The sequence below is a fragment of the Oratosquilla oratoria genome, chromosome 5, assembly GCF_046742065.1.
Source record: "Oratosquilla oratoria isolate Oo_2021 chromosome 5, ASM4674206v1, whole genome shotgun sequence".
NCBI lineage: Eukaryota > Metazoa > Arthropoda > Malacostraca > Stomatopoda > Squillidae > Oratosquilla > Oratosquilla oratoria.
The window spans coordinates 66,108,444-66,133,443 of NC_134781.1; positions in this window are offsets into that span (position 1 = coordinate 66,108,444).

The following is a 25,000-nucleotide window of genomic DNA, read 5'->3' on the forward strand; positions in this document are numbered from 1 at the left end:
CATCAGCAATAATAGCAGCAACAACAACAGCAGCAAGAGCAACAGTAGCAGCAACAACAGCAAAGGCAACGACAGCAACAACAGCAGGAACAACAGCAACAGCAGCAACAACAACAACAACAAAAACACCACCAACAACAACAGCACTACAAGTTAATAAGCGTTTCTCTCCAACAACTACCGACTCCAATCCACTCGTCTGAGACCCGGAGTTCTCTTCTCCATCAATCGCCACCAACTCCATTGACGCTTACATTTCTTCTCCAACAATTCCCCCATAGCGTTGTGCTTTGTTTCGGATCTCCACCAATCCCCAAAAAACACCTCTTGACTCTTTCTCCACCACCACCAACAACCTCCTCGATTATTACATGGGTCAGTGTGGCCTCCAACGCTAACCACCTTCCTCTCTCCCTCCCTCTCCCTCTCTCCCTCCCTCTCACTCTCTCCCACCCTCACTCGGTCCACAATCGAGCGAGATGGGAGTATTTGCACATTAATTCAAGGAAGTTTGATTTTAACATAAATCAGAGACTAAGCTATACTTGTTTTATTCCTGTTAGCTCTTATCTCATCTTCCTCCCTTCATTGCTCAAACTTCCCCCGATGAAACCGCAGAATACGCATATACTGACAATTACATGTTAACTCAAAATTTTGATTTATTGCTTCAGGGGAATATTACATTCCCTTATATAAATCATGCCATAAATGTTTCTTCATTCTGTGTGTAATCCTTTATTCAGCCTACCCAGGTCTCGGCAAGGCCCTCTCCCTTCTCTCTGCTCCCTTCCTTCTACCTCTTCCCTCTTCCCTTCTTCGCTGTGGAAGAAGCATAATCGGTTAGATTCTTCAGCCCTTCTTGGTCCAGAGCTTTTTCTAACCTGAATGGAACCATATGTTCTTAAAAAAGCAAAATAATACTAATAATAAATAAATAAATGAATAAATAAATAAATAAATCAAAATAAAAAATAAAATAAAAAATGAACAAATAAATAAATAAATAAATAGATAAAATAAAGATAAAATACAGGGTATAGCATAACTCGGTCAAAATTGTATGATGTAGTGTATCCATAACTGTTTAAAATTCAACAGTAGTCTACAAAAATTAAGCAGTGATAAAAAGCAACAATATGCTAATAAATATATACAGAATAATACATATAAAATAATAGTCACAATACAGAAGTCAACTGACTTAGGCAGGCCGCAGTCTGCATATCGAACTGATTTGAATAGTTTTATGGATAGTCTTACTAACCCAGGGCTCTTCAAAAGCTGAGTAAAGTTTTCTAGCGTTGGCCAGAACAAGACATTATACCAAGTTCGTTGTAATAGCTCATAAAATGTTAATCAACATTAGCCAATGGAATTAACTTCTAAACCTTTTACAGTTTAAATTATTCCCCAAAAAACTTGGTACTATCCATTTTTTTAAACTTCAACATAACCATTAAAAGTGTTAATTTCATTGTAATAGGTCATAAAGAGTTAACTGAACTGGTTTAATTGAGATATGTTTTCTCACTCCCGTGTTCGATTCCTGTCCAGTGGTGAGATACTTTATAGAGATATTAATTTTCTCTTGTGCGCTCCTGGAAATAGAATGCTCATGCTTACCTTGGGTAAGTCACCTGGGTTGGATTCGTTCCTTCAAGCCTAAGTAGAATAATTAGTCGAGGAAAGTTCTTTTCAAAAACAAAAGAGAATAGCGTGGGTTCTGCACTTTTCATCGGTTTGGCTTTGACGCAGCTGTGGCAATAGCTTAAAAATAATCAAGAAAATTGTTAGAATTATTTAATTTTTTGTTTATTCGTGATAAAAGTCTTCACCGCACTCAAGACAGCTCGTTCAGGAGAATGAACAAGTCATTCTTAACTGAACCATTATAAAAAAAAAATAATAATAAATGACGAGACTCGTTATCACAATTTTTAATTTATTTCAATCAAAATAAACCTAAAAAAAATCAGGAGTTAATACTATCTATATTGACTCCTTCGACACGATGACTTGTTTATATCTTATTCTGATGAAGGGCAGATGATGATATGGAGATTGGTATGCAATTTCCGGCATGCACGGAGTTTCGGCCGACTGAAAGTCGTTCAGGACAGAGTCCACATCCTCCCCTGTTCTTAGAATAAGATCCATAAATCAATAGAACCAAAGTCCCACGGGTTTATTTCTAACATTAGGAACTCGTCTTCGTTTAGAAGAGTAGACTAATTCTATTTAAAAGAAGGCTATCAGAGTTCCATCATACCTTTACAGAACAAAGCCACGCACCATGGAAAGAAATCACTATATACGAGAAAACATTTTTTGATTTAGAATTTCTACTATCTCTATTTCTATCAGATTTTTTTCAGTCTTTTATAACCTCTTCCTAGACTTCTCAGTATCACTCAGGGTCATCGAGACTTACACCTCTTGTTAAAATCAAATAATCTATTTTATTCTAGAGATATAATGCTAAAACTACGCTTGCTATATTATACATTCTTATAATGTTCTATAATACCTATGGGCTTAGCATCTTCTAAATATTTGCAGGACTATAAAGAATTATTCTAGAAGCATTAATTTCTCTGTAAAATACATATGCTTAATGTTTTCTAGGCTCTAGTAACGCTTGTACTAGAAAAGTGATCCCGGTTTTTTTTTTCTTTTTTTTTTCTTTTGCTGACTTCGCCTCTCCTTCCACTTGGATGCTCTGGAACTTTTCCCACTGATTACCTTTTTCCTCCTGTCGATGACTTGGTCGCTTTCAAAAAGGGAATCTGGAGGTAATTTTTCCTACACTGATACACACGAATACGTGTGCAAACACACACACACATACATGACTCGGTGGCGCAGTGGTTAGAGTTCCCGGCTGCCACAACGGTGGTCCGGGTTCGAATCCCGCTCATGTATATATATATATATATATATATATATATATATATATGTACAGATATATCTACTATAATAGAGCAGTAGCCTCTGTCTGTCTGTCTTTTTGCTTGCTTATTTGTTTGTTTGTACACGAACTCCTAAGGATTTTGAGATAGACCCCCATAACCATATATATTCTGATACCCTATGACTCCAGGTACTTGGATAACTATATTTCATTTCCAAAAAAGTTATTTTGGTTAAGGTTAAGGGTTAAAGTTAGGTGGTTTATGGTGTGGGAACACTACTGTAGTATCCCCTTAAGTCGCGTAGCATTATTTGTGACATAAGATTTAATATGATTAAACAAACCATTGAATATGTCCATAAATATTATTTATATTTGTGAAATTAATGTTGCTACAAACCATGATAACTTTTGTAAGAAGAAAGCATGTAAATATAAAATGATTGTATAATTTTACCAAATGTTGAAATATTGGTTATTTTCATTTTATTTTACTGCGGGTGGAAATAGATTATTCACAAACGTTTTTGCAGATAAACCCCTATAACCATATGCTGTATATTCTGAAGATAAATAAACTAGATACATTTCTTCACCTTTTAGCTGTAGACATTTATTGTCAATCCACACACACACACACACACACACACACACACACACACACACACACACACACACACACACACACACACACACACACGCATATGCATACGCACGCAAAAGAATGTGTACATATGATATTTGTGTTTGTGTATGCATGTATTTTCAAACTAGGGTTTCCCAACATTTGGGGGGGGGGGTCGCACACCTGGGAGTGGGAGTATTTAAAGCTATACTTCATTTCCAAAAAAACAATATTTTGGTTAGTATTAAGGGTTAAAGTTAGGTGGGGGTATGGTTAGGTTAGGGATTATTCAAGAACTAGCAGTAACGCGCGGGTAATTTGGCTAGTATAACACACACACACATATATACATATATATATATAATATATATATATATACATATATGTATATATATATAATATATATATAACATATATACATATATGTATATAATTATATAATATAAGATAACAATAATAACAAATAATAATAATGAAAAAAAAAACTTAGACCCATTCTCGGAGAAAGATAAGCTGAGATATAGAGTTAACCGTATATATCGACCACTGTCTGTGATCCTCTTCAGCTTGTACATACATAGAACATATACAGAGGGAAATACTGCAAAAGGAAACCAAGGAAGCCTGAACATAAGAACATAAGAATAAAGAAGACTGCAAAAGACAATAAGGCCTACACTAGGCAGCTCCGTATCCATCACCACCTGTCATCACCATCCATAAAGTTGTCCAATCGTTTTTTAAAACAACTGATAGTTTCAGCGCTTACTACATGGTTACTAAGCTTATTCCATTCATCGACCACCCTATTAGTAAACCAATTCTTCCCTATTTCCTTCTTAAATCTAAATTTGTCCTTGATGGGTTCGGACCTTTTGTGCCTTGGAGATAAGTTTGTTTATTGCGAAGTTAGTAATATCATCTGATGACCATTGATCTTTTGATGTGTTGAAATTAGGAAGTTGTTTAATAATTAAAGATTCAAAAATTCTTCTTTTGAAACTACAATCTGGATGATATACTGTGGCTGCATTCTTCCAATTTATTTGGCGATCTAAGAGACTTGAATGGAGGAATACAGCTGAATTTTCTTGTCCGTATCTGACAAAATTTTTATGTTCCTTTATTGTTGTGGGTAGGTCACGTCCCGTTTGTTCCCAGTACACTTCGTCACAATCAAGAAATGGTAATTTATACACTCCGGGTTGTCATCCTTAGTTCTGTGATGGAGATTTACCACTTTTCTAGAAATGCTATTTGGGTAACTTAATGTGATCATATTTTGATAGCTGTGGATGTGCTGTGTCTTGCGACACTGCTTCTGACCCAGGGCGGTGGGCAGGGTGCAGGGATGGCCCGTCATCCAGGAGGTGCTCAGATGAGAGGAAGGGTGGGAGGGGTGTGGAGTGTATTTAGGGATGAAATGGGTGGGAGTGTTTTTGTGCCTTTCCCTTTTTGGCTACCTCCCTTGGAAGGGGGAAAAAGCCTTGGTATATGTATGTATGTATGGGTAGTAATTTTGAATAAGCATGGATGGAAGGATTATATGGGAGCTTAATATTTCATTTATCCCTGACAAATTTAGTACAATAGTTTGATGCACCATAATAACTGGCTTTGACTTTGCTAAGGGCTTTTGTCAAAAACCATTCAGGGTAACCTATTCTTAGTAATTGAGTGCGTACTAATTCAATTTCTGAGTTGAGAAATTCCGGGCTACAGATCCTGAGAGCTCTTAAATAAAGGCCCATAGCAACACTATATTATATTATCTGGATGATTACTAAAAAAGTGTAAATAGCCAACCGTATGGGTAGGCTTCCTGTAAACCAAAAGGGACAAATGGTTTGGACATCTGATCACTAATATGTCTAGAAAGGGTATTCTTTCTTGAATTTCCCATTCTACTTTAAATCTAATGTTATGTGCTAAGTTATTGAGCTTATAAAAAACATGGAAAGAACCCCATTTGTAATCCCAGATAGAATGGATCAAGGCATTAAGTTTAAATAAGAACAAAGTAGGATCATCATTGGCAGGCCAAATACAAAAGATATCAATGTATCTTTACCATGTAACATTATGGGGGAGAATTTTAAGTAATAACTTTGTTTAAAAAAATTCCATGTAAAGATTGCTAAGAACTAGAGAAAGTGGGTTGCCCATAACTATACAAAATTTTTGCTTGAAATGTTTCCCGTCAAACACAAAATTTGAATCAACAATACATAATCTAATTAAATCAATGATATTGGTGGTATAGAGTGGCAACTCGTGTTTCTTCAGTTCTTCAAGAAAAAAACACCAAATCAAAAACAGGGACACGAGTAAATGACGGAGTAACATCATAGCTTATTAATAATCATAATCTAAATTTAGGGTGTAAAACATATCAACTAAGTCTACATCGTTCTTAATGTGGCTACTTGAGGTACATCATAGCATATTAATTTAAAATCGTAATATAAATTTAGGTTGTAAAACATATTTACTAAGTCTACATCGTTCTTAATGTGGCTACTTGAGATGGAACTGACAAGAGGACTTAAGATGGACACAAGCCACTAGACAATTTATAAGAGGCGGATCCTATGAAACTCGTGAATAGGTCTCACAGGGTTATCAGGCTTGTGAGTTTTGATTAATCCATGCATGTATGGAAGAGACGGGTTAGTAGATGATTAAATATTCATAACCTTATAAGTGTTTTAATTTTGTTTTGAAACTGATGCTGACCGACTAAAAGATTTTTCTTGAACTTAGTGTTGTGCTTTCATCACTCAATAAAATTTCCATTTCATCAATGTGATCGTTATTATCCAATATTACAACACTATTACTCTTATCTGTTTTAGTAACATTCAATTATTTGTCATCTTTTAAATTGTTGTATTCTTCGAGAAAACATCTTGGACAGGTGGGCTGATTAGAATTGGACATAGAATTATACACTAAACCTTTGCTAATGTAAAAAACCTCCTTGTTCTTCCTTTCCACGAGATTTTCGTCAAACTTTCAGCATTCAAGTAGCATTTAAGAACTCCAATATAGTTAGAAGTATTCTAATTAAAAAATCTCCTGAAAAAGAATAAGGATGCATCTATTACATTCCATTGTGACAAATGGTATATAGGTCAGACTGGAAAAGAATTAAAAGGTTAAAACAATATCAGTATAGCAGCAAAAGAGGTCAAATGTCTAATAAATTATTTGTTCATTTAAGAAATTCTAACCATAGCATTGATTGGAGGGCGCCAAAGAAATGATTAGAAATAAGTCATATTTGACTAGAAATGTAATAAAATCCAGTCTGATTAAAGATACATTTGTCAACAACTAAAATTTAAGGAATGAACAAACTTAATAGTTTTATTGTTAAAAAAGTGGTGATAAACCATGAGAGATCCCTCACAGCCTTAACCTGTTCCCACCCAGGGCCTCCAACTATGTATATATACTCATGATGGTACAATCATTGTATGTACCCTGGAGATGTCTAAATAGACAAAAGCGCTCGATCATAATTTCATTATTTTCCTTTTTTTCTAAATATATATGCATTTATATGTATATGTATGTGTGCATGTACATATATGTGTGTATATAATATATATATATATATATATATATATATATATATATATTTGAGGCATATTGAATTGTATGCAACAGCAAATTGAGCTCTGATGAGTTTCCGATGAAGAGTTTCAAGTCTTTATAAGGACTCCACTATTGCATCCTTCTATAGGAGAGCCCTCACCCATTGCTCCAGTTGGACCTCCACCCAGAAAGAAATTGACCGGTCTACACAGCTCTTAGTCAACAATGGCCACTCAAACAGCGACTGCCAACGTGTACTGCGGGCCGTCATGAGCAAGTGGTACGAAGGGCAACAGACTCCTGTAGAAGAAGGCAATACCTTTACCTTGTTCTATAGGGCCTACATGTCGAGCGCTTATAAGGAGGATGAGAAAGCACTTCTTCGTATCATCAAGAACAATGTGACCCCCACCAACGAGATGGACCGCATTAAACTTGCCATTTATTATAAGAACAAGAGGACTAAAGACCTTATCATGAAAAATAACAGCTCCCCACGCCCATCCGACATCGAGTGTGTGAGTCTGGTGTACCAGTTTAAGTGTCCTTTTGGGGACTGTACGCCCCAAGATTCCTACATCGGACTCACTACCACTCGCCTTTCCAGACGGTTGACATACCACCTTAACAATGGAGGCCCTAAGCGACACCTTCAGGAGACCCATAACATTCCAATCACCAGATCCATCCTAGTGGACAATACCACCATTTTAGACCAAGAAAGTGACAAGCGCCGCCTTGCCCTCCTTGAGGCCCTCCACATTAAATACAGCCAACCTACACTGAACACCCAACAGGAAGCCCCCACCATCCTCCCCAGCCTCAAGCCATTCAGAATCCGCCAAACCAGACAACCCAGCTACGAGACAAATCAGCCCTCCCATGAGCAGTCACTCCGTCCGCGACGGACACCCAGGCCACAGTAACGGTCATCTGAGTGTCCTTTCCCAGTGGTCACAGTTCCCCTTCCCGCGTTCCTTTCCCCGATATTCAATGTGTCCTTTCCCAGTTTCAGACCAGAATAACGGTAATTTCTTTGCAATCTTTCCTAGTGTTTACCTTCTGTATTTATAATCATCCATTTCTTTGCTATTGTCACAATTGAAAATGCTAACTGTGATTAGCGAAACGTCTTGTATCCTGTTCTACCCATTAGATGGCTTCTATCGGCAACTTGGTTTTTTCTTTACCTCTCCATGCTAGAGAGATCTTTAGAAGACTTGAAACCCTTCATCGGAAACTCATCAGAGCTCAATTTGCTGTTGCATACAATTCAATATGCCTCAAAGAAAATATTTTGCCGCGTTACTCCAATATATATATATATATATATATATAAACATACAATTAAAACACTAAGAACGTGTGTTCACAAATGCGGGAGTACCCATCAGGAAAAAGTAAACTAACAAAGCAGAGCGCTTTCGTATAATTACGTCTTCAGTGCTAATACAAAGAAAGAATGCAATATCATTATTAGCACTGAAGATGTAATTATACGAAAGCGTTCTGCTTCGTTAGCTTTTTCCTGGTAGTTACTCTCGCATATGTATGTGTGTGTGTGTATATATATATATATATATAATATATATATATATAATATGTATTAGTGTGTATGTAAGTGTTTTCAAGAACTTTAAAAGCCTCTGGGCTGCTGACAAAGCTGTCACCTTAGGTGATTGGAAAATCATGAGAAAGGATAGCCACCGGTAGATGTTGGGAATCGAACCAATACCTTCATATTCACGAGGTGATGTTGAAGTTAAACGAGCCACGCAGGGACACAAATGTTTCGCGGCCTTTAATGTAGATCTCTGTGGTGTATTGATCACACTACAAAATATATAAACTAATGTACAGATAGGCAATTAGATCAATTAAATCAGTCAATATATAAACAAAGAATAAGTGAATAAACATGTGAATAAATTAAGTAATGGACAGGTAATGTGTATAGATGTTTATTAAAAAGATAAGTATATAGATAAGTTGACAAATCAGTGAATCAGTTAAATAAAATAAAAAATTAAAAAAAATCTAAAAACCCTTAGTCATTCTCATCCTCATCTCGTTACTTAAAGCGGACGATTTAATGAAAACAAAATCATGAATTTTCTTGCCACGGTGACGCCCTCTACTTGGTTTGTCCATTTGACACAAACGATTTTATTCAGCTGAGTGTTTGTCATCATAATGATGAGATGAGACCATCACAGTGAGGCAGCTCTTGTAATGAATTTTACCCCGTCTAACGATATTAGTTGGTTCCGTGAGATTCATTAGTGTAGTAAAAGTAGTATTAGAATCTTGCCTTGTGTCAGCTGTCTTGTTCTAGAAATCAGTGCAAACTAGGTCATATTTGCGAGTATATAGATTGCGTGTGTGTGTGTGTGTGTGTGAGCAAGTGAGTGCACGTGCATATGAGATTGCACTTCTGCTTGTGCATCATTGTGTACGTAATTCACCATGGTCTTGGATCACGTGTTGGACTCGTGATCGACAGCCACTACCCTCACGAATGAGAGCTCAGAGCTCACGTATGACCGATCTATGAGTAATGCTGTGACCTGACACGCAGGTGCGCGCGCGCGCACACACACACACACACACACACAAACACACACACACACACAACACACACACACAACACACACACACACACACACACACACACACACACACACACACACACACACACACACACACACACACACACACACACACACACACACGAAAAAAAACTCCCCGCCCACGAGAGATGGAGTAACGGCTTGCAGTGCAGCGATACTGAAATTATTTCGGCCCTGGGCGAGATTCGAATTCGAACCGCTGGGTTAGCAGTTCCAAACGCTACCACTGCGCCTTCGAGGTGCGTGTGTGTGTGTGTGTGTGTGTGTGTGTGTGTGTGTGTGTGTGTGTGTGTGTGTGTGTGTGTGTGTGTGTGTGTGTGTGTGTGTGTGTGTCTGTGTCTGTGTGTGTGCGCGCATGTACACGTGCGCGTATGTACACGTGCGTGTGTGTACACGTGCGTCTGTGTACACGTGCATGTGTGTGTACATGGGTGTATGCTTACGCTTCTGCTTGTACATCTCTGTGTGTTTGTGTATGTGCGTGTGTGCGTGTGTACAAACATTTAGTTTAGATCACGTGGTTGCTTCAGAGATGCACGACCGAGAGCCCAAAGTTTATTGGTGACCGGTTTGGCTAAATGGGCTCCTTCAGTCAAGTCCACTTGATGAAGCTGACCTGCAATAAAATTTCGTGCTCTCTAAATGCCTTGTTGCAACACCCACACCCACGCAAACACGCACGCAAACACAGGCACACGCACGCAAGCACACTCGCGTACACACACGCACACTCACGGACACATTAACGCACACGTGCACACGGACACACATACACACGGACACACCTACACCTACACACACACACACACCTACACACACACACACACACACACACACACACACACACACACACACACACACACACACACACACACACACACACACACACTTGCGCGCGCGCTTATTTGAAGAGGCCTCAAACAAATCAGCGCTTCACGATGAATTTGACAGGATAAGATTTCAACTGTCGGAAAATAGAAAACATGTGCATATAATGACACCCATAACTGAAGTCATTCGTGGAGTGACGTTTAGGGAAAAATGGCAAAAAGCCTTGATTAACTAACCCTTTCACATTTCTAGTTAGCAGTTGGTGACTGGCAGAGGTTTGATATAATTACAGTCTCCTAATGTTAAGGGAAGACCCTTGGATTGAAGAGATTTTTTATCAATCTCGACCCAGCCAATTCGAGGGTCCGCCTTTCATCTTGGTGATGAGATTCTTTACAGAGACGATTTTGGCTAATGCCAGATGTTTCTAATGTGAAAATGGTGACGAAGAGACATTTGATGTCCGTATTTTTTCCTAAATCTTCTCATTCTCACCCCCCCCCTCCCGCTTCCGCCTCCTCTTCCTCCCATTCAAGCTAAATAAAATAATTTTTAGCTCGAAGGAAATATTCCCAGGACGTCAATTTTGGCGGCAGAGTTTCGCCTTTCAGCCTTTCGACAGAAAACTGTTCCATGACTGAAATATGTTGATCTTGGATAATTTATGGAAAGTTGAAATTGCAAGAATATTCTAATCGCTCACCCCTTTCCCATTATCATCCCTGTCTTGACTGACCCCAACAACCTGTTAACGCCCCTTCGAGACTTCCCTCTGCCTGTCGCTAGACGATTTTATTCAGTTTAAAAGCGTCTCTCTCTGAATTTAGAAGGGTATTTCCCATGGGCCTTTTTGAAGATAAGGATCTCGTGTAGCTTCTATTCCTAGTGTCGTCAGGCGATTTTATTCAGATAAAATGAAGGCACGAAGTCTGTTGGCTCTTTTGAGTTGGCAACGACTCGTTTCAATTATCGTTTTGTCGTCAGACGATTTTGTTGAGGTAAAGAGTGGTGGTCAAGGATGAAGTGGTCCCTTGAGAAATTTCAACCCGATAATGCTCCTTGTTGATTTTATTCTGGCAGGCGATTTTATTCATCAAGATAAACACACACACACACACACACACACACACACACACACACACACACACACACACACACACACACACACACACACACACACACAGACATCATACATATTTTCCAATCGCTTGCGGGGTCTATACCCAAGCTGAATAAAGTCGTTTGTCATTAATCAAAATAAAATTCGCAAAGTGAGTGATTTTTTTTGTTTTTTTAAGTAAGGAAGGCGGACTCTTAGATGAATGAAATCGTCTGACGTAGTTGAAGAGATTGGTGGGGACTGTATTCATCCTCATTGGCTCTATGGACGCCCCTCAGCTGAATAGATTAATTTAGTGTAAACTTAGAATGTTCCGAGAAAACGTGTTACTGGTTCATGCTTCAAGTAATCGGGTCATGAAGACATTCTCTTCCGCTGCCTCCCTCTCATCCTCTTCCGCCTCCTACTCCACTTCCTCCTCTTCAACCTCCTTTGCCTCCTCCGCCTGCTCCTCCTCCAATCCTCCTCCTCCTCCTCCAGTGCTCCTCCTCCTCCTCCTCCTCATTCTCCTCATCCGCCTCTTCCTCTGCCTCCTACTTTTCCTCTTCTTCCTCCTCCTATTCCTTCTCCTCTTCTTCCTCCTCCTATTCCTCCTCCTCCTCCTCCTCCTCCTCGTCTTCCTACTCCTTCTTCTTATCACCCTCACCCTCACCCTCACCCTCACCCTCACCCTCATCCTCACCCTCATCCTCATTCTCATCCACCTCTACCTCTGACTCTGCAGCTACCTCTGCCTCTACTTATAAATAGACCTCAAGTTTTACCCCCACCATATATCTATATCTCTATTCCACTCCCACCACACATCACCTCCTCCTCCTCCTCCTCCTCCTCCCCCTCCTCCTCCTCCTCCTCCTCCTCCTCCTCCTTCACCTCCATCTCTACCTCCAATTCCTCCACCACTTCCACATCTCCATTCACCTCCACATTACCTTCACTTCCACCTCCACCTGCACTTCCACTTCTGCATCCACTTCCTCCTCCAACTCCACCACCATCTCCACCCCACTTCCACCTCAACCTCCACTTCCACTTCCACATTCACTTCACCTACACATTCACCTTCACCTACTCTTCGTCTACCTCCACCCTCTCCCTCACTCACTCACTTCCACCCCCTCCCTCCCTCCCTCCCTCCCTCCCTCTCTTCCACCTTGATATCTTACTTACCTCCACACAGGCTTTATCCTTCGGCACCCCTCCATCATTTGATCTAACCCGACTCCACCCTCGATGCCCTCCACGCGGGATCGAGCCCCTGCCGCCCTTGGCCCGTGATATATGGCCCCCCGTGTTATGCTAACTCTACACAGGCCATAATAAACAGACCCTCATTATGTTCCCAAAGTGCAAAAGCTTTTAAACAATGGGGCAAGAGCACATCTAACCCTTTGAGGCGGCGGACTTTGCTGCATTTTGCGTTAATTTTTAGATTTTTCGGTGTCCCAGGGTTTTTCCTCAAATGAATAAAATCTATTGACGGGAGATACAATAAGGCATTTAGAACGTAAAAAACAATGAGAATGGATTAAGAAATGTAGGATTTTGAAGGTTTAATCAAAATCATTAATATTTGACGTTAAGAGAGGGAAAGAGGGGAGAGGGGGGAGGAAGAGGGGAGAGGGAGGGAGGAAGAGGGGAAGTGGGAGGAAGAGGGGAAGAGGGGAAGGGGAAACTCTTCAGCTGAAAAAAAAAAAACATTCCGGCGTGAGTTTGAAAAATTGTGCAAGAATGATCGCCACCACCTACTCCAGTATACCCTCAGTTAATTTTAGTCGCCTGGCGTCAGCACTTACACATACACACGCACGCAAACACGCAAATACACACACATACAAACACGCAAACACACACACACACACACACACACACACACACACACACACACACACACACACACACACACACACACACACACACACACACACACACACACACAGATAAAGAGCCCTCAAAGCCTAATGTAATCGTTTGAAATAAAAAGAGAGAGAGATAGAGGTAGATAAATAGAGAAAAGGAGAGAGAGAGAGAGAGACAGACAGACAGACAGACAGACAGACACAGAAAAAACAGACAGACAGACAGACCAGAATCGTTGAAATAACCGCTGGAATTGAGTCTGTTAAAGCAATCATGTTGCAGTGGTGAAAGTGCGAACCTCTCCCACCCCCCTTGTAAACGTCACCGATTTAGATCTATCGGTCTGTTAGTTTCATTCAGTTATGGAGTGACTTTCTCCTATCTTCCCTTCCATCTCCCCTCCCCCCTTTCCCTTCTCCTTTCCCTCTCCTCACCTTTCCCTTCCCCTCCTTTCCCTCCCTTCTATTTCCTCCCCTTAACCTCCCCACTGTGTATGTGTGTGATTCATAATGGTCTTGAATCACGTGTTGGACTCGTGATCGACAGCTATTACCCTCCCGGATGAGAGCTCAGAACTCATATATGCCCGATCTATGGGTGATGCTGTGACCTTATGCACACTCGTAACTCCCCGCCCACGAGAGCTGAAGTGCCGGTTTACAGCGCAACGATACAGAAATTATTTCAGCCCTGGGCGAGATTGTGTGTATCTATATATGTATGTGCACGTGTATATGTATGTGTATGTGTATATATTTCTTCCTACATATGCATTTGTATTTGTATCTGCACATGCACTAGCATTTGTATGTGTATGTGTATGTATGTATATGAGTGTGTGTGTGTCCTAGGTTGTTTAAAAATTCCGATGTTTCTATTTTTCTGTTATTTTGTTTTTCTAAATTACTATTTTTCAAAATTCTAGATAAATTTATTACTACATACAGGCTCCACGCTTATATCATCTTAGCCTTGGAAACTAAATAAATTAATTTGACATGAATGTTATTAAGTTCAGTTTCTATTTTTCTTATTTTCTTTTTAATCAAGAAAAATAATAAAAAATTTAACTTCATAACCTTTTTAGGTTCCATAATCTATATGAACTAGGAAAGATATTTTATATTTTGCACCTTCTAAATATTACTCGATTTTTCTCAAAGTTGGAAGACATTCCTACCATATCCACAGGATATTATGAAACACCTTAATGTTTACATATGTACGAGTACTTATATGTAATTGTGCACATAAATGTATATGTGCATGTATATATGCATGTGTATGTGTAATTTAAATGTATGTGTGTGCATCTGTAATTCATAATAGTCGTGGATCACGTGCTGGACTTATGATCTACAATTACCCACACGGATAAGTATTTCATATATCGTATTGTTCGATTTGTGATTAATGCTGTGACCCAGTACATACACGCACCAACCTCTTGCCTAACAAAGAGTGATTGCGTGTTGTGGTTTTCTTTTTTCCAAGCCCTGGGATGGAACTTATCTCGGAACACTGAGTTAGCAGTTCACGACGGTATCTTCACATCAGCAAGCAGTATGTACACATACATATACATATATACATATACATATACATATACATATACATATACATATACATATATACATATAATCACGAAGAACCCACAGTCGGAATAAAAGGAAACTTAGAAGAAAGTATAACTTCTATATTTCGGCTAATAGCTATACCCTCTTCAGGAAAGTACGTTCCTGAAGAGGGCTATAGCTATTAGCCGAAATACAGAAGTTAAACTTTCTTCTTAAGTTTCCTTTTACTCCGGCTTCTGGTTCTTCGTGATTGTTATTAACAAATGTGCCACTATATTTTGTCCAAGTGATATATGTTGCAAGTGGAGTTCCTCATAGTGTTGCAAGTGGAGTTCCTCAGGGTTCCGTTCTTGGGCCACTTCTATTCATAGTATATATAAATGATATAGACCATGGACTAAAATCTACTGTTTCCAAATTTGCTGATGATACAAAACTGTGCAGAGTGGCAAATGATCACTCAAACCAATTAGATATTCAAGAAGATTTAGATGAATTACAGCAATGGTCTGAAAAGTGGATAATGAAATTTAACACAAGTAAATGCAAGGTAATGCACATAGGTAAAAATAACAGTAAGTACGATTACAAGTTATTTGGAAATTCGTTAACAAAAGTGGATAGTGAAAAAGATCTCGGCATAATTATCAGTAACGACCTCAAATCATCCAAGCAGTGTATTTCAGCCTCTGAGAAAGCGAATAAGATTCTAGGACTGATTGCGCGATCTTTTGATTTCAAAAGTCCATCACTCATTAACAAGCTATATAAATCGTTAGTTCGTCCACATTTGGAATATGCTGTTTCCGTATGGTCACCGAATCTCATTAAAGACATTGACAGATTGGAAAGAGTACAACGGCGAGCCACAAAACTGATTCCAAATATAAAAAATAAATCATACGAAAATCGACTAAAACATATGAATCTGTTTTCCCTAAAAAAGCGTAGACTCAGAAGTGACTTGATACAGGTCTTTAAAATTCTAAAGGGAATTGACAACATCAAAAGTGACCAAATTTTTACATTGAATGAGAATCAGACAAGAAACAATGGTCTCAAACTGTCCGGAAATAGATTCAATTTGGAAGTAGGTAGAAACAACTTTGCCAATCGTGTAGTTAATGAATGGAATAAACTTCCTGCACAGGTAGTGCAATGTAGTTCAGTTCAAAGCTTTAAGAATCATTTAGATAAATACCTAAGTAAGATGCTGTAATGATTATAATTTATCTTATATTATTTGTTTTTGTTTTGTTATCATTTGTCTGTCTGATTTTTATTTATTATTAGTTATATGTCAATTTATTATTATTTACTATTTACCTGTTTGTTTATTATTTAACTATACCTATGCATTTATTTATGTATTTTATTTGTTATTTACATTATCATAGTTTTTATTTATTATTTTATTATTAATATGATTTCTTTTTTCGCATCCGACCTAGATATGGATCAAAAGGTCTCCTGTCGGCATGCTCCGCCTTTGTAATCCTTTGTAATCCTTTGTAATATATATATATATATATATATACATATAAATATATATATATATATATATATATGGACATAAAGAGAGCCAACATACGAGGGGGAGCAAATCACTATATAACATGAATATTAGTTCTTCATCTGAATAGAATCACAGGGCGGCGGATGGAGAAATACATGAAAAGGAAAGCCGGCCGACGGGTTAGATTTATTGCTTCATCAAAAGCTTAGTGGAACAGACTTTTGTCTCAAACTGTACCTCATCTTTCGAGAAATAGTGAGACGTTTTGGCTTTATGTATATGAGGTCATCAGAATAATTAACCTTTGCGCTGCGAAAGACCGCCCAATGGCTGAATGGAATCGTTTGGTGAAATGAAAAAAAAAAAAAAAATCCTGTGAATTATTGCCGGGTTGAGAAAAATTTATCGAGAATATTTAAACCCCTTCATGCCTCGTGTTCGAAAATTAATAAAATCGTGGGAAGAAATTCAGAATAAAAAAAAAAGTGAAGTTGGCCAACAGCCCTAGGATGTTTCACTGCAACAGATGCCCGCGCCTTAGCCTCTTCGAGCTGAATAGAATATAAAATCGCCAGGACGTGCTCCATTCATTTTATTTAACTCCGCCGCCAGCTGATTTTATTTAGCTAAAGAGGAGCTCCGGCCATAGATGGATTGGTTCGTAACCCCTTTCATTCATTGTTTTAGATTTTGAATAAAATAATTTGTTGATAAACCATAGCAAAGACAAAGTAATGTGTCACCAGTCTGATTTTTCTTATGACAAGAGGTTTCGTCAGATTTGATTAATATTGTCTGGTGCTAACTGAAACTTAACCTTTAAATAAGGCACAAATGTCACAATATCCCAAAAAAGATGAGTCAATTATAGTTAAATCGAGATAGGTTGTTAGAGGAGATAGGCTGATCGAGTTAGTTATCTTACCGCTTTTAAGCCACGGCTCAACTCTCTTCAGTTACTTAATGGTCATTACACATTTTTGTAAACACCTCATGGTAATTTTATTCAGCAGAGAGGAATCAGGAAGAAAAATATTAAACCTGTTTGAGATGACGTGTTTAGGAAGTATCGTGATGGTTACGAGGATAGAGAGAGTGAGAAATATGGAGGTGAAGTGGAGAGCGTTTGTGGAAAGAAAGCTGGTGGATAGGATTGGCCTACGAATGCTGAGATGACTTGGGCATATGAATAGAATGAATGAAGAAAGACTAGCAGGAAGTTTTTGTTCAATGAAGGAACAACATCCAATTGGAACCTCGATCGTAGGTCATTTTAATTTTTCTAGATTAGACTTAATATTGACAATAAGAGTCGTCAATTATTGACGAATATAAACATACTGTTAACTTCTTCCATCTTTTGTCGCCGTGATGCTTTTACTAAAAGGTATTTTCCTTCTTATAAGCGTATTGCCTTAGTCAAGGCATGTTCACACCCAACTTGACTACAACCATTCTTACATTTGTCCAGTAGATATATCTTTAATATAGTAATAGAGTCTTCACATTTACGTCAACACAATAGCAATCGGCTACTTACATGCAATTTATTGACTAATATAATTCTTCTATATTTGGTACACTAAAATATATGATAATTGAGAACCTACGTCATCTTAAACCCGATATTGTCAGTGATGGTAGACAACTCACATGTTTATTATTTAATAGTATTATCAGCCTAATATTGATCCACCAAACTTGGTATTGACAATAAGAGAAGGTTAGTCATATGTCAAATATGAAGAAGTACACATATGGCAATAATGGGTAAATACTCGGAGTGCTTAGGCTCGATTCCAAACGCTTTGAGTTTATTTATAAGCTACCCACATCTCATCCTTTCCTGAAGAGCCAAGACGTTTGCTAGTGGTTGTGAACTTCATAACATACTGAATGTAACCGGCATAGACGGAATAAACAAAATGAAGATCTACTATTTGTTACTCAATTGATGAATATAATGACATTGTATTCATCATAGAGTCTTGTCTCATTCTAACCCTTATAGTAGATCAAAAGTGGCCTTTGGGCCACATGAGAACATTTCTTGGACCAGAGGTGGCCCTGAGGACATCCCGACAGTTACCAACAATTAACCCGTGGGCCACATTCGATTGGCCATTAGTACATGCTAGCCTCCATAACGTTAACTGTGACCAAATACTGTCCCATAAACTCTTTTATTACTTATAGTAGGCCAAAAATGGCCTACAGGACACTCATAGATCATTAAGGTGGCTCACAGGTGGCCTTACTTTAGTGGCCCATGGGTCCCAAACACTATCTAAAAAAGAAAAGAAAAAATCTTTTTTATGTGCAGTTTGTTAAGTCCAACGTCTAATGTAAATTTTCAACCTCTGATAAGCCTCTACCAAGTTAAAATGAATGGCCGAAACTTAGAGTTATGTTGCAGACCTATTGTTTACGAAGGTGAGAATCCTGGCAGGTTAGCTGATATATGTACAGACATATACAAAAGGATTCTGGCAAACTAGAGAGTAATCTAGGCGCTTTATATATATATATGTATGTATATGTATATATATATATATATATATATATATACATATATATATGTATATATAATTACATACATATATATATATATATATATATATACATATATATATATATACATATATATATATATATATATATATATATATATATATATAATGTGCGCAAGTAATAACTAGAAAAAGTAAACTAATGAGAGCGCTTTCGTATAATTACATCTTCAGTGCTGATACAAAGAAGAAATTATAAAATGAAGAAACAAGGTACGAAATATATGACTGAGTGAGACATGGTGAAGAGGAAATTCGGAGAGATAGTGGTTACTTACGCACTTGTGAACACACGTTCCTAGTGTTTATATATATATATAATTGTGTGTGTGTGTGTGCGTGTGTGTGAACATATGTGCGTACTTGTACACGTATTCAAGCATACATACGTAAAATGTCCCCTTTCAGAGGATTGCCATCCCATCATATCCACTCTTGCACATTTATTAATCCTCTAAAACCAAAGAAATAGAGAAGGATGGGACTATTTTCCCTCCCACAGGTTACAGACGTGGTACTTCTCAAACTTGAGGATCATGCCAACTTAAAGAATAAATGTGCATTCATCCACGCAATTGTCTATCAAATTAGAGAGTAAATTACAAATAAGAAAATATATTTCAATGAACATGTTATTTGAGGTCATACGTTATAAGTACAGTAATATAGAAGAGTGTACATCAAATAAGAGAGTGGGAACTTGGTGTTCGGGTGTGTAAGAACTGTAAAAGAATCGCGAGATATAAGTACAGCAATAGACAAAAGTATGCATCGTATCAAAGAGTGACTTAGAAATTAGTGCGTTAACTGTAATAACCTTATATCTGTAAGGCAATTAATATACTAAATTAACAAATTAGAGAGAGTTCGGTGTATGTGTGTGTGTGTGTGTGTGTGTGTGTGTGTGTGTGTGTGTGTGTGGGTGGGTGGGTGGGTGGGCGTGTGCGTGTGTACATGCAATTACATCAGCAATAACAGGTCACTAGAAGTCAATACGATTTCATAAACAAAATTTATACGAAAATAATATACTAAAATAGAATCTAAAACCATGTGAGAGCATGTACCAATTGTGAGGAGCTTAGGAGCGACAACCAACGAGATAATTACGAAGCTCAAAACTCAAAACGACACCGCCACAATGGGCAATCCACCGTTATGGCCTATTCTCATAATACGAGAATTAAATGCCTTTCCATACTGATTAGGATACTCATAACAACTTGGATTGACTCTGAATAACCCCCTCAAATAAGTGAAGACACACCGGCCCCGACAGAGGTGAGAGCCGATTACCTGAGGGTGATGGGGGTGGGGGAATACCCAGTGGAATAGCTTCACATAATAGGTAATGGTGGGTAACGCTGTTTGATACGCCAAACGTGGACGTAAAGGAGTAATACTCTGTTTGATACTCCCGGCGTGGGCATTAAGCGGAACTTGCTGTGGTTGTAAAAGGGAATACTGGGGTTGTACTGTTAGTACCGTTCGTATTGATGGGGCTGATGCTTGCGCGATAGCGAGGAGGTAGATGTAGAGATGAGAGGGAAGGGAATCGGAAGAGAAACATGAAGTGGGTAGAGGGAGAAAAAGAGCTTGTGGGTGGGACTCGAATTTTTTCCATTCAGTGCATTCAAAAGGAAACTATAAGTAAACAAATAAGTAAATATATAAATGATCAAAGCCGTAGAATTGTCAGTAGTTTATCGTCTGTCTTTGTGTTATCAAAATCTATGGGTTTTTCATTTTGTACGGATGACACACACAAGGTGTGGTGTACTTATTGCACCATCAGTGACCTAATCTGCGCCAGATCACCAGCGGGAAATGAAGAGGATGAGTGCAAGCAGTTTTTATTTTCTATTTTTTTTTTTTTCTCGACCTCTTTGGCAGCATTGGTGTGCGTCTAATAGCTTGGAGGAAGGTGGGTGATGATGTAGATGCTGTTGCTGTTGTTACTGATGGCTAGGATGGAAAGAAGGTGGTAGTGGTTTTGGTGCTGGAGGAGTGTGGAAACGGACTCCACCCTACAAACAAAGCACCAGGGTGAAGTGAGAGGAGAGTGTTTACTGTACGGGAAACAATGGGAAGCAAATTAGCAAGTGATTGAGTGGGCTATAGGACGGTTAGGTAGAAAAAGAAAAAAAAAGTGGAGAGAAAAGATTCTTTTAAATTCTCCTCGAAGTGAATACCTCATACACTGAAGAGAATTTTCTATCTGTCTAAGACAAAATATCTAAAAGATGACACCCTTAACCAGAACAAAATCTTTAGTGTTAACCTGCTGGAAGTGCTCATAGGATGAGAATTTTATTTTGTTGTATTCGATCTCTTTCATCTTTTCCTAATTCTTTTTGTAAATACTGAATAATTGTCAACCCCTTCACTACAGTAGGGGTACCACAGAGATTAATAGAATCGCCAGACGGCAGTATGAGTAAAATAAAAGTGACACCTGGCCAGGTAAGGATTAATCGAGATTAGCAGCTCTTCACTCATGAGGAGTTCCACGGAACGGAAAGAAATTGCTTGTCGGGAACCAATATGAAACAAGTAGCACCACTTTGTACAGAAAGAGTACTAAAGTGGTGAAAGAAATACCGTGACGACAACTAAAATAAAGTGAAAAAAGCTACGCAGTAAACAAGGTGTTTATATGATAGATTAGAAGTCAATTTTGGCTTAGGAATGATATGGTGCTGTAATCACATAGGTGAGGCACCAGGGTTGGATGGTATCAAAGACAGGGATGGAGTCCATACGAACACCAAGTTGGTAGAACAAACCTATATGGCTGTCGGGGTATACAGGGGAAAGGTGACAGCTGCTATTGTAGGTAAAGCCTTCTGGTACAAGTTTTTCACCAGATAAAAAAAAAAAAAAAAAATGGCTGTCGCAGTGAGTAGACCAAAGGCTTTTGTTTCGGCCGCAACTAAACACCTCTTTAAGTAGGAGTCTGATTGAGGATAAAATATTAGTGTCTCAGTGTAGTGCCTGAAGACTAAGCTTCTTAATTTTTTTCGTGAAATTATATTTAGAATAAAGAATTTGGTTCATATAGATTTGGCTTCACCACTCTGACGTTTGGTCCTTAGCTAAATAAATTCATTGGTGCAACCCAGAAGAAACTGTGTAAGGTCATAAAGTTGAAGAAGTTAACCATATTATGTCAAAGAATCTTAATCCAACGGAGTCAGACTTCCCGACTAAAAGCAACAAAACCATCCCGATTAAATTGTCCAAACTTATGATATTTCTAAAAGTTTATTTATAGGTTAAGTTAAATTCCAGCTTTTGTTGACTTTAAGCTAAACACTGGGAGCTGTTTGGCTCATCTCGTTAACTTTTTTACAAACAATGGCGTAGTTTTTTATTTTGAATATCGCTGTGTGATTTAATTCAGCAGTGAGCCGTCCCAACGATAAGGCAGGGGATAATAGCAGGCCCTCCAGGCAGCACCCCATAAGGACTTGCACAGTAGCTCACCTGTATATGCATTCAGCCTCAGACACTGTTCCCCCGTCCCCGGCTCCATTCTCTCTCTCTCTCTCTCTCTCTCTCTCTCTCTCTCTCTCTCTCTCTCTCTCTCTCTCTCTCTCTCTCTCTCTCTCTCTCTCTCTCTCTCTCTCTCTCTCTCTCTCTCTCTCTCTCTCCTTTCTCCTCTCTTACTGCTCTCTTTCTCTCTCTCCTCTCTACTTTCACTCTCTCTCCTCCCTTTCTCTTCTCTCTCCTCTCTTTCTCCTCTCTCCCTCCCCTCCTCTCTCTTTTCTCCTTCCTCTCTATCTTTCTGTCTATCTGTCTGCCTGTCAGTCTTTCTGTCAGTCTCTCTTTTTCTCTTTCTCTCTCTCTCTCTCTCTCTCTCTCTCTCTCTCTCTCTCTCTCTCTCTCTCTCTCTCTCTCTCTCTCTCTCTCTCTCTCTCTCTCTCTGTCTTTCTCTCTGTCTCTTTCTCTCCCTGTCTCCCTCTATCTCCCTATCTATCTAGCTGTCTCTCTGTCTGCCTGTCTGTCTATATTTAATTATGTGTTTCTGAAAGTGCAAGGAATAGAAAGAGGAAGAAGAAAATGAGGGTTAAAAATAATTAGAATTATAGCCTGTCACGATTGACCCCTTCCATACTGGCTGCCATTTTCCTTTTTTCTTGTTAACGTTAAACTATTTTATTCGTCTTTATACCATCCTCTTTCGTAGCATGAGGAATGTGAATGTTTAGATTTGCCTTGGAAGAGACCGGTCAGCATTTTTTTTTTTTAATATATATGGTGGTAGGGTGCGGCTTATAGTTTTTTCTCCTGGAGTTGATTTGTAAGTCACGAGAGGAATTGGAATGGCTCACGGGGTAGCAGAGAGTCTTGATGGGAATATCTGATAGACACATATATATATATATATATATATATATATATATATATATATATATGTGTATATATATGTATATGTATATATATGTATATGTATATGTATATGTATATGTATATATATATATATATGTATATGTATATATATATATGTATATATATATATATATATATATATATATATATACACATATATATATATATGCAGGAGGATCAAAGGCCAGATCTTCAAGACTCTTACGTTCCTCATTTTGCATAATGGATAAAGTATGAGGCGAGGACATCAAGTGTGGTTTAAAAATCGCAAACGTATGCTTTCGCCGCGAAGTCAAAACGAAAGATCATGAGGGATCACTGGAGTAATGGGTCGAATTAAGAGAATCTTCAGTGATGTTGAGGTGAGACAAGTGATCTATAAAACGAGATTTTATCCACATAAGCTGTTAACCAAGAATGTTAAATTTTTCGCAAAGTAATCTATGAAGAAATCGATCTATACTGGGTGAGGCTCGAGAGGCGTTTTTATTTATTTATTTATTCATTGATTTATATACGTATTTATCTATATTTATTTGTTTTTTGTGGGGATGTGTAATGTAACTGTATGGCAACCATACGCTGTGGCTACATTAGAATCTTTCGATATGTGAATGTGTACATATGTTTTAGCATATATGTGTAAGTGTACGTACAGTATGCATGTACAGCGTACGTATAGAGTGTGTTTGTATGTACGTATGCAAAATTAAATAATTCATACAAATGCCCTCCATATGTGTAGTCTACCCATGAGGTAAAAAAAAAAAATACAGATCCACACACTACCTAGTCTTCATCCGAGCAGTCTGACCGCGCAATACCCCTTTGGAGAAAAATAAAAAAATCTGAAAACAAATCTGAAAAAATCTAGCGCGTCCCACGGAGCGCCAGCCCTTCGCCTCGCCCCGTGATAGAGCTGTCGGCAATGGCGCAGCGAGCACGAACCGCTGCATTGGACCGATACTTATCCTAAAATTTATGAGAGGGAAGATCCAAAGGCTATTTTGTTCCAGTGTAGACCTGCCCCCTGCGATGCTAATGAGGGAGAAGGAGGATGAGGTGGTGGAGGAGGAGGAGGAGGAGGGAGAGGACGTAGGCAGGAGACGTGATGAACGGGTAATGAAACAAGGGAAAATGAGAACGTGAAGTAAGGAGGGATGAGGACGGAGGAGGAGGAGGAGAAGTGAAGAGGAGAAAGAAGAGCGTGGACGGAGAAGAGCCGAAGGAATATAGAGGAGGAAGGACGAGGAAGGATAACAAAAAGTGAAAATGACAAAGGGGAGGAAGGATGACAAGAAAGGAGGAGGGACGAGGAGGAGGAGGGACGAGGAGGAGGAAAGAGATCGAAGAGGAGGGTAAAGG